Here is a 12,858-nt window from a genome sequence, read left to right as displayed (position 1 = left end):
ATTTGACTTGCTGAAAGGGTATTGGCAGATTCCTCTTACCGATAGAGCCAAAGAAATCTCAGCTTTGGTCACTCCAAATGGGTTGTATCAGTACAAGGTTCTTCCCTTTGGATTGAAGAACGGGCCAGCTACATTTCAACGGCTGATTAATAAGCTCATTGCAGACCTTGAGGGGGTGGGGGCTTATCTGGATGATGTCATCATCCACACCATGACCATGGAAGACCATATTAAACAAATCCATGCATTTTTTCAGAAAATGTCCGAGGCAGGGTTGACCATCAACTTAGCTAAGAGTGAGTTTGTCAGAGCACAGGTGGTGTTCCTCGGCCATGTAGTAGGGCAGGGTCAGGTGCAACCGGTGACAGCCAAGGTGGAAGCCATCGATCGCTTCCAAGTCCCAAAGGGGAAGAAAGAGCTGATGAGATTCTTAGGTATGGCGGGTTGATACCGGCGGTTCTGTAGGAATTTTTCGGATGTGGTAGCCCTTTTAACGAGTTTGCTGAGAAAAGAGACCACATTTGTTTGGGATGACAAATGTCAGGCGGCCTTTGCCCACGTCAAAGCAATATTAATGAGCTCTCCTGTCCTAGCAGCCCCGGACTTTCAAGCACCTTTCAAGTTGGCCATCGATGCAAGTGATGTGGGGGCTGGGGCGGTCCTATTACAAGAAGATGAGGATGGGGTGGATCACCCGGTGTGCTACTACTCCAAAAAGTTCAATAAACATCAGGCAAATTATGCCACCGTGGAGAAAGAGACCCTTGCTCTCCTGCTAGGGCTTCAGCATTATGAGGTGTATCTAGGAATTACGTCCTTTCCCATAAAAGTCTTTATGGATCACAACCCCTTAACCTTCATTCAAAAAATGAAAAATAAAAATCAGAGGTTGATGAGATGGAGTTTGGCTTTGCAGGGGTTCAACTTGGAAATTGAACATGTAAAGGGCTGGGACAATGTCGTGGCTGACGCTTATTTATTTATTTATTTTTTTTGTATACAAGATCGAGGCTCGTGAAAGAGCGAACATTAATCACACAAAAAGACAAACCGACACATAAAACATATAACATCGGGAGCGGTAGACAAGATGGGGAGAGAGGGGGAAGGACACAAACACAACATTTGAGAGCAGGGACTGAGAGACATGGAGACATCGAGAGATCTGAGAGAGGGCGAGGGCTTTGGGGTGGGGGGCATGGGAAGGGGGCGGTGGGAGAGGTATAAAACATATGGACACTGCCAGGACTTCCAGGAAAGAAGTTGGAATTTCAAATTCCAGAGGGAAATTGTCCAGAGGGAAATAATTTTGGGAAAGCTGTGGGTGGTGTGAAAGTTTGTTGCTTTATTTTTGGGGAAATATTGAGTACTGTTGCCCATGGGAATGGATGATGTGGGTGTTGAGTTTACTTTTGGTGGTTTCAAGACTTGACTTACAAAGAAAGTTTTCGCGGTGTTCAAACTTTCTTTCCTGAAGGGGGGAAGTGTTATGGATTCGGCACTAATGATTGTTGTTATGATTCTTGTTGTTAGTTCTAAGTATTCTGGTGATTGTGGTTGAAGGGAAAGGGTTATTATAGTTAAAAGGTTTAAAAGCGCTCATGATAAAATAATACCGGAAATGGCATAGTGGGCCAGAAGAGATCGAGGGAAGAGGAGGAGGACATGAGAGAAAGGAAAAGGAGGTGTTCTGACGAAGCTCCACACCTGGCATGGGCGAACTTACAGGGCGAGAGAACTTTGAGTCCGGGAAGGGAATCTTGAGCGATTGGTGATCGCTGGAATTGTGGACAAGCCTGCGAAGCCAGGTACAGGTGTGATTCCGGAGAATCTTCGCCTAGCTGCGACGGCTCGAGGACGAGCCGGCCGCCATTACCGGGACCTCGCGCGCCGTCCGCGGAACCTTGGTGAGCCGCATCCGCGGGTCCCGCCATCCGGTGATTTACCGAAATAGGTTGCTGTTGGATTCGACCACGTGATGGTCCATGCCTTGCCTACACCGCCGTACTCGCCTCTTCGCGTCTTCGCCTCATCTCCGTTGAGTTATAGAGACATTGAAGGGTTGGGCTCCATTCACTGGGAGCACGGATCACTGCCGAGCTGCTGCTGAGCTGGGACTGGGATCTGTGACTTTATGTTACTTAATAAGGTGGTACCATCTTGAGATTAATTGTATGACTGATTGCTTTCAGTGTTGTATGGTTTCCTGTGTGCTTTTAATACAATCTGTTCATTTATAATCTTTGGGTGTGGTTCCACTATTGATTTGTTTTTGACACAGGATAACATAATTTTTCTGCCGGGGCTCCTCGCGGGGTTCGCAGGTTTACCGAGACCAGGAGATCGGTGAGGACCCCGTAACAGTTACCTTGACATTGTCAAACATTACTTTATCCCCGTTCGATTCTTGCTGCGACGCCGCTTTGACTGGTGAACCCGAGATTGTGTTTCCCGCATCGTCAGAAACACACTCGTTTCCCTCGCCGCAAGGCGCGAGATGGCAAACAGGTACAGTAGTCTCACGGCCGTCCTGCAGCCTCACATGAGCATACTCTGGATTTGCCTCTAGAATTTCCACGCGGCCGCCAACGGCTCGTATTTACTCTGTCTGATCGCTCTTTTGAGAAGAGCCGGACCGGGCCCGGCCAACCAAGAGGGCAACACTCGCTCGATAGCAAGACGTCGCTGAAAGTGAAACATTCTTTCATGTGGAGTTTCATTCATCGTGGTACACAATAACGACCGGATTGCGTGCAGTGCATCAGGCAGTACACGTTTCCACCACTGTAGAGGTAAATTGCACGACTTCAGGCTGTTAGACACGGTTCTCCAGATAATCCCGTTATAACGTCCCACCAAGCCATTGCCTTGAGGATTGGTATGCCGTCGTATGGCTCGTGGTGACACCTCGATCCTGGAGAAACTGTTTTATCTCTCGAGACAGAAAAGCCGTACCTCTGTCGGAGAGAATGAAAGCAGGATATCCAAACATTAAGAACAATTGCCGCAAACATTCGTATCACTGTGGCAGAAGACATGTCTGCGCATGTAAAAGCAAATGGAAAGCTGGAGTACTCATCGACAACAGTAAGAATATATCAGCGCCCCCCTGCTGCTGGCAACGGACCCTTGAAATCAACGGTCAAACAGTCCCACGGCCGTCCGGCATGAATCAGCGTCCCGATATACAGCTTATAAAAACTCAGTTTTTTCTTTGGCACACATGGAGAATGCCTTGCAAAGATGTCTGCCGTCATCTATGGAAAAAGACAAATTCCTGCTTTGCACGAAATGAGCCAATCGAGTCACTCCGGGGTGACAGAGCGAATTATGAATATCCCGTAAATCACCGGTGGTCACTCCGAGAAGACAGGACAAGACAGTGTGTCGGCAGCCAGATTATCTCATCCCGGCCTGTAAATGATGTTGAAACTGAAGTCAGCTAATTATACACGCTGACTCCGTAATTAACTGGAAATGTTTTCCTAGAAGGAAATGGCGCCACCATCTGACGGCTTCCACGACCGCGTAAGCTTCCTTCTCGATAGTGGAATGACGTCTTTCAGTTGTTCCCTGGTTAAAATGTCATCCATCACCCGTTGGAAACATGCACCCCGTTTGTGACACTGAAGGGAATTCTACAAAACTGATACAGCCTTTGACAAGATTCGAAAGTGGTGTAAGGTCGATCACTCTCCCTGATTGGTATCTGGTGGTATGCACTTCAGAGGTCCAAGGTACAGAATACCCGGTAGGTAGATACCCCTCTGGCCATGTCATTCATCTTTGGTAGAGGGTAGGCTTCAAGTTGGGTGAAGCGATTGATTGTCTGGGTCGAGACCCGTCGAGACGTCAGAAATTGAGACCTCGTTGAAATCGAGACTTGAATAGTCAAGTCGAGACCTCGTTTCCAGATATGAGACTTTATTGAAATTTATCTCCACATACCCTGTACGCACAGAACAACAAATGATATCAGAACTACAGCACAGATTCTACTAGCATATCATTGTCAATAAGCAAGAGGATCATTCATTCCCCATCATACCTTTCTTGAGCGTCCGCTCACAAAAGACAGATAGGAAACCAAAAACTCCTCCTTTCTCGTACAACCCGTTATATTCCCTTCTCAAAGCTATTCCATTCGAATCCTCTTCTTCATATTTTATCACAAGGGGTATGTAGATAACCCCCATAAGAAAGGGGAGCATCATAGAGAGGTACGTCAGCTTGATGATGAGGTCACAGCTAGCCTTAGGGCTAATGCCACCAACCAGAAGACCAAAACGAATCCACTAAAGCGTTTGCTCACCCATCGGAGGATCGAAAAATTAGCCCATTGGCATGAACCCCTTGCTCATCCAATCACTCGAGAAGGACCTCAGATCTTGAAGTCACGACTGAAAGAGGAAAGGGAACCCCTCACTTGTCTGGCCATGAAAACAGTGCAAAACCTTGACCCGGCTCGCGACTACAGTTTATATGTAGATCGTGCGAGCCAGCTGTTTACCGATGGCCGATATGTAAAGAAAGGTAGCTACATTGCTCTTGATGAAATTTCCGAAGAAGCCAACTTGGTATTAGGAGGAACACCACATATTGAGGTTGAACTCATCAGCCGGGGTCCTGCTCAAATGGCTGATGGTTCTATATATTGGGTTTCTTACAGACGGGACAAGATGCGAGTCGCACTGGATATGATGTATGAAGCGGTTGAAATGCTAAATGTTATTTGCAGTGGTGGGGAAGGCAACCAACGAAACACTGGATGTTGTGAGTGAAGAGGAAGGATGCTCTGAGCATAAGATCAAAGCTTGTTGTTATTAGCGACCAAGTCACAGCAGGGTCCTTGCATGGAATTTATGAACAAATGTGTAAGATGGGAAAAAGAGTATCTAGTCCATGAACATGAACATTCCTTCGGCCCTTGCCTTCCAAAAACAGTGAACCCGGTCCAATGAAGATCCCAGAAGGGGGTGGTGATCCACAGCTTGCCAATTGCGTTGTACAACGCGTTGCCGATCACTTTCAGAGTAGAATCACTAAATGCCCGGCTGGCCTGACGCAGCTTGATGTAAAGGTAGCCAGCAAGGATTGTACCGAGGATGTATTTACCCTGGTAAGAGCCCTCAAAACCAAACTGATGGTAGCTGGGGTATACCATGTGGGATTCTAAGTACAATGATGGTTATTCACGCATCATTATTCCATGTCACACCAATTATGCATGTGCTGAGCTGCCAATGGACCCACCTGCGATCGAAGACACAGTCATCATTAATATGCACAGTCATCAATAACACTGGGCAAAAAAAACAAAAAACTTTTCCTCTGCTATTAAGGGAAATGCAGGTGTTCTTGGCTAAATCTGGGCCGCTGATTTCACATCTGCAGTCAGAATTTAGCCAGCACGTCAGGTTTTCAAAATATGTATATGTATTAATGATACTTGGCATGCCATATTAGATACTTCATTATTGCAGATCGCCACATTGTACATCTAATATCAGTGCTTAGTAATTACTTTCACGTCATATTTAGATAACAATGATTGATCTCTGTGTATAATGTGCAGTATACAAACCAAGAACATGAACAAGTTGCAGAAAAAGAAGTTAATAAAACATTGGAACATGGTAATATTAGGAAGGGTGTACACTTGAAAGGGGAATCTGCCCCATTGTGAGTGATTCCAAAACAACACTTCAAGTTTACACTCTTCCTTGCAATATAGTCAGTGTAGGCCACACTGTTCAGACTTGTTCAGAAGTGTATGAGACACTTGCTCTTGCGCTTGTGTGTGGAATTGGTCTCTCGTAGTAGGAACCAGCAGTAATCACCCATCATGTTTGGGTTGAATCGGCCTTGATACCTAGTTTCCATGACCGAAATGTCTTGGTGGAACCTTTCGCCATGCTCAGTCTACCTCACCCAGATTAGGTGGGAAGAAATCAAGATGAGAATGCACGAAGAGACATCCTGCAGCCCATTCGCTGATAGGCCTTTAGCATGTTGTCCACTAATTCAGCATACTGTTCAGCTCTATGGTTCCCAAGAAAGTTCTGCACAACCAACACAAATGCTTCCCATGCTGCAAACTCAAGTGGGTTCAGTTTATTTTTGAACTCAGGATCACACATCAGTTGTCGGATCTGGGGCCCAACGAAAATGCCTGCTTTGAGTTTAGCATCAGTTTCCTCTGCGCCAAACTTGTCTCTGAGATATCGGAAGCCATTACCATCGTGATCCAATGCCTTTACGAAGTTTTTCATAATGCCAAGTTTGATGTGAAGTGGTTGAAGGTAGACTTTTTGTGGGTCTTCCAATGGCTTATGATGCACATTGTACCTGCCAACTATGTGTTCATGCCTTTCAGTCCAGTCTTTTACAACATAATGATTGCTGTCATCGTGGCTGTTCCATAGGCACAAGAAGCACATGTATTTTGTGTACCCCAGCTGCAGTCCGAGGAGGAGAGAAATCACTTTTAGATCACCACAAATGTTCCAATTATGATCTGAGTAATTAATCACTTTTAGAAGGATTTCCATGGACTCCTACACGTCTCCTTCTTGCCGATAGCATGAGCTACAGGAATAGAAGGTTTTTTTGTTGCCATTATGCAACAAAACAGCTTTGAGATCACTTTGCTGGAGTCTATGAAGAGTCTCCATTCATCAGACACATGTTTGTTTCCGAGCTCATGCATTAGGCCATTAACATCAGCACAGAAACAAACATCATCTTCTATCTTTAAAAAGGCAGCTAAGTTTGTGTTGCGATCACGGAAGCAGGAAATTTTGGTTCCTTCCTCTGGGAGATTACAATGATGTAGTCTGGAGCCCAACACTTCAGCCTTCTCCTTTGACAATGACAGGTCTCTCACCAGATCGTTCAATTCTTCTTGATTTAGCAAGTGTGGCTTCTTTTCTCAGACGCAGGTTCGTACAGTTCATCCATATCACCCATAGCATCGTCAGAGTTGTCATCACTTTCATCTGCAGCAGCTTCTGGTGGAAGTGGCACAGGAGAAGCCAGGTCATGGGGGACCGGCTTCAGAGCAGACTTACAATCTGGATATACAATTTTTGACTTGTTTTTGGTTGAGAAACCAGCAATATTTGTCATACAAAAGTAGCATTCAGAGTGATGATTCGTTGGCTCACACCATATCATTGGCACAGCAAAAGGCATTCCCTTCCTTTTTCCACTGAACCACTGTGTTAGCCCCGAGTTACACACGGTGCAGAAAACATGAGGTGCCCAGCTCTTGTCTTGGTCTCCAACTTTACATTCAAAATAATACTTGTAAGCAGCTTTCACCCTCTTGGTAAGGTTCTTGCACTGGCTACATGGAGTGTATTTCCAACAGATATAACAAAAGTTATCAGGGTGATTCACACAGCCTCGCCTATTCATGATGCCTGCAGTAACATATGCCTAACCTGAAAATATACAGAAAAATTTATGAGGTTATAACCTGAAAATATATAGATACCATTAGCATGATAAGGGGGAGGGGTGGGAGGGACATAGTGGGTGAACAAGATGGATACAGCCACAAACATCCCATCACACAGGCTAGATATTTCTCCTGGAGGGAAAGGGAAAAAGAATTCACGTCCCTGCGCACGCGCTTATCGAATACCGCAACCATGGACAAGGAAATCGACCAAAGAATCCGCAAAGCGAGTGTTTCGTTTGCCCGACTCCACAGCAGAGTCTGGAAAGAACGTGGGCTCAAAGTGAACACCAAATTGGCCGTGTACAAAGCAGTTGTCATCCCCTCTCTCCTGTATGGAGCCGAATCTTGGAATTGCTATGCACGCCACCTTCGCAGACTGAATGGCTTTCACTCCCGATGCCGACGACAAATTCTAGGCATGCATTGGTCCGATCTCGTGCCGGATACGGAAGTACTCAAGCGAGCTGAAATGCAATCCATCACATGCACCCTGCAAAAGGCCCAGCTCCGTTGGGTCGGCCATGTGTTGAGGATGGACGCAGACAGGATCCCACGTTTTATTTTATGGGAGAACTGCACGAAGGAGAGAGATCAGTGGGCCAGCCCAAACTGCATTTCAAGGATACACTGCGTGCACATTTGAAAGAATGTGACATCCCGCTCGACAATTTACAAGCTCTGTCCAGTGATCGACCGAAATGGCGTAGCTTGATCCATACACGATGCGACGCCGCGGAAAAGGGTCGTATAGATGCCGCCAAAGAAGCCCGCAGAAAACGTAAGGAACGCGAGAGGCAACCGGTGCCTGCTGACTCTAAATGGATTTGTACAACTTGTGGACGCCGATGCAAATCGGCACTCAGACTGTATAGCCACAAGCGGGTTCACAAGAATTGAACACCAACGCCGTAACGGCGGGGTGACATGATGATGAATGGGGGTAAAAAATATCATTGCTGTTACTTATTACAAAGTCAATTTTTCATAAAAAATGTTTGGAAAAGCTGATGACTCTGTCATTGTCTGAATAAAATATACATCACAACAAGGCAGATTATATATGGTCTTTTTATGTTCTCAGCTCAACTTTTTATATACATCACGACAAAGTTTATCTTGGAAAGAGGTGTTGGGTGCTCTACCTGCTACTTCTGTGCCTACTTCTGTGGCCAGTCTATTTGTTGCAGGTTTCCCAGCCATCGATGCTGGACCACTTGGAACTCCTTTTTTCCCCATCAATGCTGGGTCACCGTTTGCCGCTTTGTTAGCCATTGATGTCGGACCACCGGTCGCTGCATTGCTCACCACCGATGACGGGCTACTGGGCACTGATTTGTTGATCAATGATGCTGGCCTTGCAGCTGTTGATTTGCCAGCCGTAGATGCAGGGCCACTGGTTGGTGTTATAACGGCCACTGGTGCCAGGGTACTGGTCGCTGCTTTGCTGGTCACAGATGCTCGGCTATCGGCTGCTGCTTTGTCGGACACAGACGCCTGTTCACCAGCCCCTGCTTTTTTGGCCAGAGACACTGTTCCAATGGCTGTTTCTTTGCTGGCCAGAGAGACCATTCCACCAGCCCCTGCTTTGCTGGCCAGAGTCACCGTTCCACCAGCCCCTGCTTTGCTGGCCAGAGTCACCGTTCCAACGGTCCCTGCTTTGCTGGCCAGAGTCACCGTTCCACCAGCCCCTGCTTTGCTGGCCAGAGACACCGTTCCACCAGCCCCTGCTTTGCTGGCCAGAGACACCGTTTCACCAGCCCCTGCTTTCCTGGCCAGAGTCACTGTTCCACAAGCCCCTGCTTTGCTGGACAGAGTCACCGTTCCACCAGCCCCTGCTTTGCTGGCCAGAGTCACCGTTCCACCAGCCCCTGCTTTGCTGGCCAGAGACACTGTTTCACCGGTCCCTGCTTTGCTGGCCAGACACACCGTTTTACTGACCGTTGCCCTGCCGGGCACAGATTCTGTGCCACCAGCTGTTGATTTGCCGGCCACAGATGCTGGGCCAGAGGACACAGCTTTGCCGGCCATATACGCGGATTTTCCGGTCACAGGAGTTGGGCCAGCGGCTGCAGCTTTGCCGGCCATAGACACATATTTGCCGCCCAAAGATGCTGGGCGAGAGGCCGCATCTTTGCCGACCACAGGCGTGGATTTCCCAGCCACAGACAGGGCATTGCCAGCCTCTGCTTCTCCAGCCACAGATGGTGGGCCACCTGCTTTGCCGGCCATTGATACTGGATTACTTGGTTAAAACTCTTTTCTGGCACCTGAAGATAATCCACCTTTTTTGCTTCGGCAGCCAGTAAAGGAGGAGTACTCGTCGTTCCTGTTGAGCCACCCACCAGGCCTACTTAATTGGCACCAACAGTGGTTGCAGGCTTTGCATTGGCACCACCTTGCAGGTGGACATTGTGTTGCGACATCCTCAAGTCTCGGAAATAAAGGACAAAAACACACCACCAAATTGTGTTAATCCTCCGCAATTATTTTAAACATTTTCAATTTTTTATTTTTTTATTTTGTGAAATAATTTGGTGTTGTGTAGCGTATTTGAGATTCATAATGGTAATATTTATCAGAAATATAAAATAATTGACATTAAAAGAGTTTTTAAAAGTCTTTAATTTAGATACCACAAACGTGTCCAAACAAAACTACTAAGTCTAAGCCTTCAACGGCCGAAATATAATCCACAAGCTTGGCCAAAGTCTTTCACAACCTTGCTGGCCAGGCCTGATGTTTGAGTAAGAATTTTGATTCCTTCTTGGTGCTGGTGATAACTCAACCAGTTATCGCGAATGGCAGATGAGTCACACAGCTCAATGCTGCACTATGGAATACAACACTGTGCCCGTTAAGCACCAATCCAAAATGATATAATCGGGTCAGGAATTGCGTCCGATCGAAATAGTTATACAAGGAATGGAGATGCAAAAACAATCAGGCTACCTAAATTTATATATACTGTATATACTAGCAAGGTTCAGCTCGCTCGAACCACCACACGTTGCTGCAGAGGCACGGACTTGTTTAAACTGAGGATAATGACTTTATTGAACTTGAGTTGCTATGATTTACACCAATCATAATACAAACATTTGTTTTGTATAAATGTATTTGTAATATTGGTGATATTCTTTATTTGTAATTTATTTGCAATCAAAAAAGTCCAAGTGGTGCAAAGCTCCAACGTCTAGATGGCCAAGGGTCCAAGCTGTCTAATCGGTCTGATGGGTGCAGGGGGTCTAAATGGTGTTGAGGTCTAAGTGGTCGAAAGGGACTTAAGGGGTGTAAAGGCTTAAAGGGTATATAAGGTTGGAATGGTGAAGGGATCTCAAGGTGTCTAAAGTATTGAAAGGGTCTTCAAAGTAAAAGTGGTCTTGAGGATCTTTAGGGTCTTGAGGATCTTGGGGTTTAATGGGTCTAAAGGGTCTTTTGGGTCTTACAGGTCTTCAGGGACTTTTGGGTCTTCTGGGTCTTTTGGTTGTTGTGTTGTATCCCTGTTATTAATTTTCCCAGTGTGTACCACAGTTTAGAATAGGTACACCGTATCCCCGCGTGTCGTAATAGGCGACTAAAAGGATTGGCGTCAGGAAGGGCATCCGGCCATAAAACATTGCCTCAAAAAGGGAACCATGACAATTACAATTACATATGGGCAGGGTACAGCCCGAAGTACCCCATGGGGGTCCTCACCCCCTCTTGTCAAAAAGCAAGGTGGGGAACCCAATCGAAGCAAGGGTGGAAATCACTCCAATTATGACGACGAAACGTCTGATGCTCCACGTGGAGATCGGTTTCTGAGGTTTGGGACATAGAATGTGGGAACAATGACAGGGAGATCAGGAGAAGTGGTGGAAGTATTGGTCAGAAGAAGAGTGGACACATGTTGTGTGCAGGAGACGAGATGGAAGGGAAGTGGTGTGAGAATAGTGAAGGGTAGGCAGGGACAGAAATACAAGTGTGTGTGACAAGGGTGCCCGGAAGGCGTGAATGGTGTTGGTGTCCTGTTTTCTGAGGAGTTTGTAGACAGTGTGGTCAGTGTGAATAGAGTAAGTGAAAGGTTGATGATGGTGAAAATAACGATTGGAAAGCTCTTGGTGAACGTCATCTCAGGATATGCTCTGCAGGTTGGTCGGAGCAATGAAGAGAAGGACAAGTTCTGGTGTGCGATAGAGAAGCTGATGGAAAACGTGAAAGATGAGGAAATTGATGTGGTAGGTCGAGACCTAAATGGACATGTGGGAAGGAGTATGGACGGTTTTGAGGGAGTTCATGGGGGTTACGGTTATGGTGTGAGGAATGGAGAAGGTGAAAGGATTTTGGAGTTTGCTGATGGAGCTGATTTGTTGATTTGTAATACTCAGTTCCAGAAAGAGGAGAATAAGCTTGTTACATACAGGTGGGTCGATGACAACCGTTGACTACCTGATGGTGCGTAGGCGAGATAGGGAGCACCTCTGGGACACAAAGGTGATCCCGGGGGAGGAGGCTGTTTCACAGCACCACTTCGTTGTCTGCAACATAAGGGTGAAAGGTGCGAGGAGAGCTCGGCGGGTGAAGTACCAACCGAGAATGAAGGTGTGGAGGTTGAAAGAGGTGACAGTAAGGGAGGCATTAAAAGAGAGGGTGAGTAGGGTAGAGGCTGATGTGGTTGAGCTTGAAAGTGGTTGGATGTCAATGAAAGATAGTCTGTTGAGAGCCGTTGGGGAGGTATGTGGATGGACAAAAGAACCAACGAGGCACTCGGAAACATTGTGGTGTGATGATGAAGTTGGAAAGAGGATTGACGAGAAGAGGAAGAAGTTCAAGGAGTGGCAGAAGGCGAAGGGTACGGGGGAAGAAAAGGCAGAGCATGAAAGTTATAAGGCAGCCAAGAAGGCTGCAAAGAAAGAGGTAGCAAAGGCGCAGGAGGCATGTAGGAAAATGTTCAGAAAACGCTTGTATTCGGAAGAGGGTCAGAGAGCGGTATTCAGGATTGCAAAGCAGATCGCGAAAGAGAGGTGTGATGTGATGGGGGTGGGTTGCTTGAAGGATGAAGTGGGACAAATCGCTGTGGACCCAGATGGAATTAAAGGGAGATGGAAGAGATATATGGAAATGCTGTTGAATGCAGAGAATGAATGGGACGGCAACATCGAGAGTAATCCAGTTTTTGGACCGGCAGAGAAGATAACGGAGAAGGAAGTTGAGCAAGCGATAAAAGCAATGAAGAGTAGAAAAGCAGGAGGGCCGACGGGAGTTGTGGGAGATATGTTGAAGGCAGCGGGAAGTTGGGGTGTGAAGAGAATAACAGAGATCTGTAATCTGGTGGTGAAAGAAGGCCGCATTCCAGTGGCTTGGGAACTGAGTACCCTCGTCCCTCTATACAAGGGGAAAGGTGACCCTCTGGA

The 12,858-nt window shown here is 46.7% G+C and overlaps 1 pseudogene across 1 annotated transcript in view; it reads right to left on the bottom strand.

Moving 5' to 3' along the window:
- The window catches only part of LOC144888672 (sterile alpha motif domain-containing protein 9-like), a 105,122-nt pseudogene extending 95,926 nt beyond the window's left edge, over window positions 1-9,196 (bottom strand). The window contains exon 1 of the transcript XR_013621207.1: window positions 8,608-9,196. The product of XR_013621207.1 is annotated as a sterile alpha motif domain-containing protein 9-like (transcript). The remainder of the gene's footprint in view (window positions 1-8,607) is intronic.
- Between the last annotated feature and the right edge of the window lie 3,662 nt (window positions 9,197-12,858).

Source organism: Myxine glutinosa, chromosome 13 (assembly GCF_964187855.1).
Source record: "Myxine glutinosa chromosome 13, kmMyxGlut1.1, whole genome shotgun sequence".
Taxonomy (NCBI): domain Eukaryota; kingdom Metazoa; phylum Chordata; class Myxini; order Myxiniformes; family Myxinidae; genus Myxine; species Myxine glutinosa.
The sequence above is the reverse complement of the archived record's forward strand: the minus strand, read 5'-3'. Positions and strand labels throughout refer to the sequence as shown.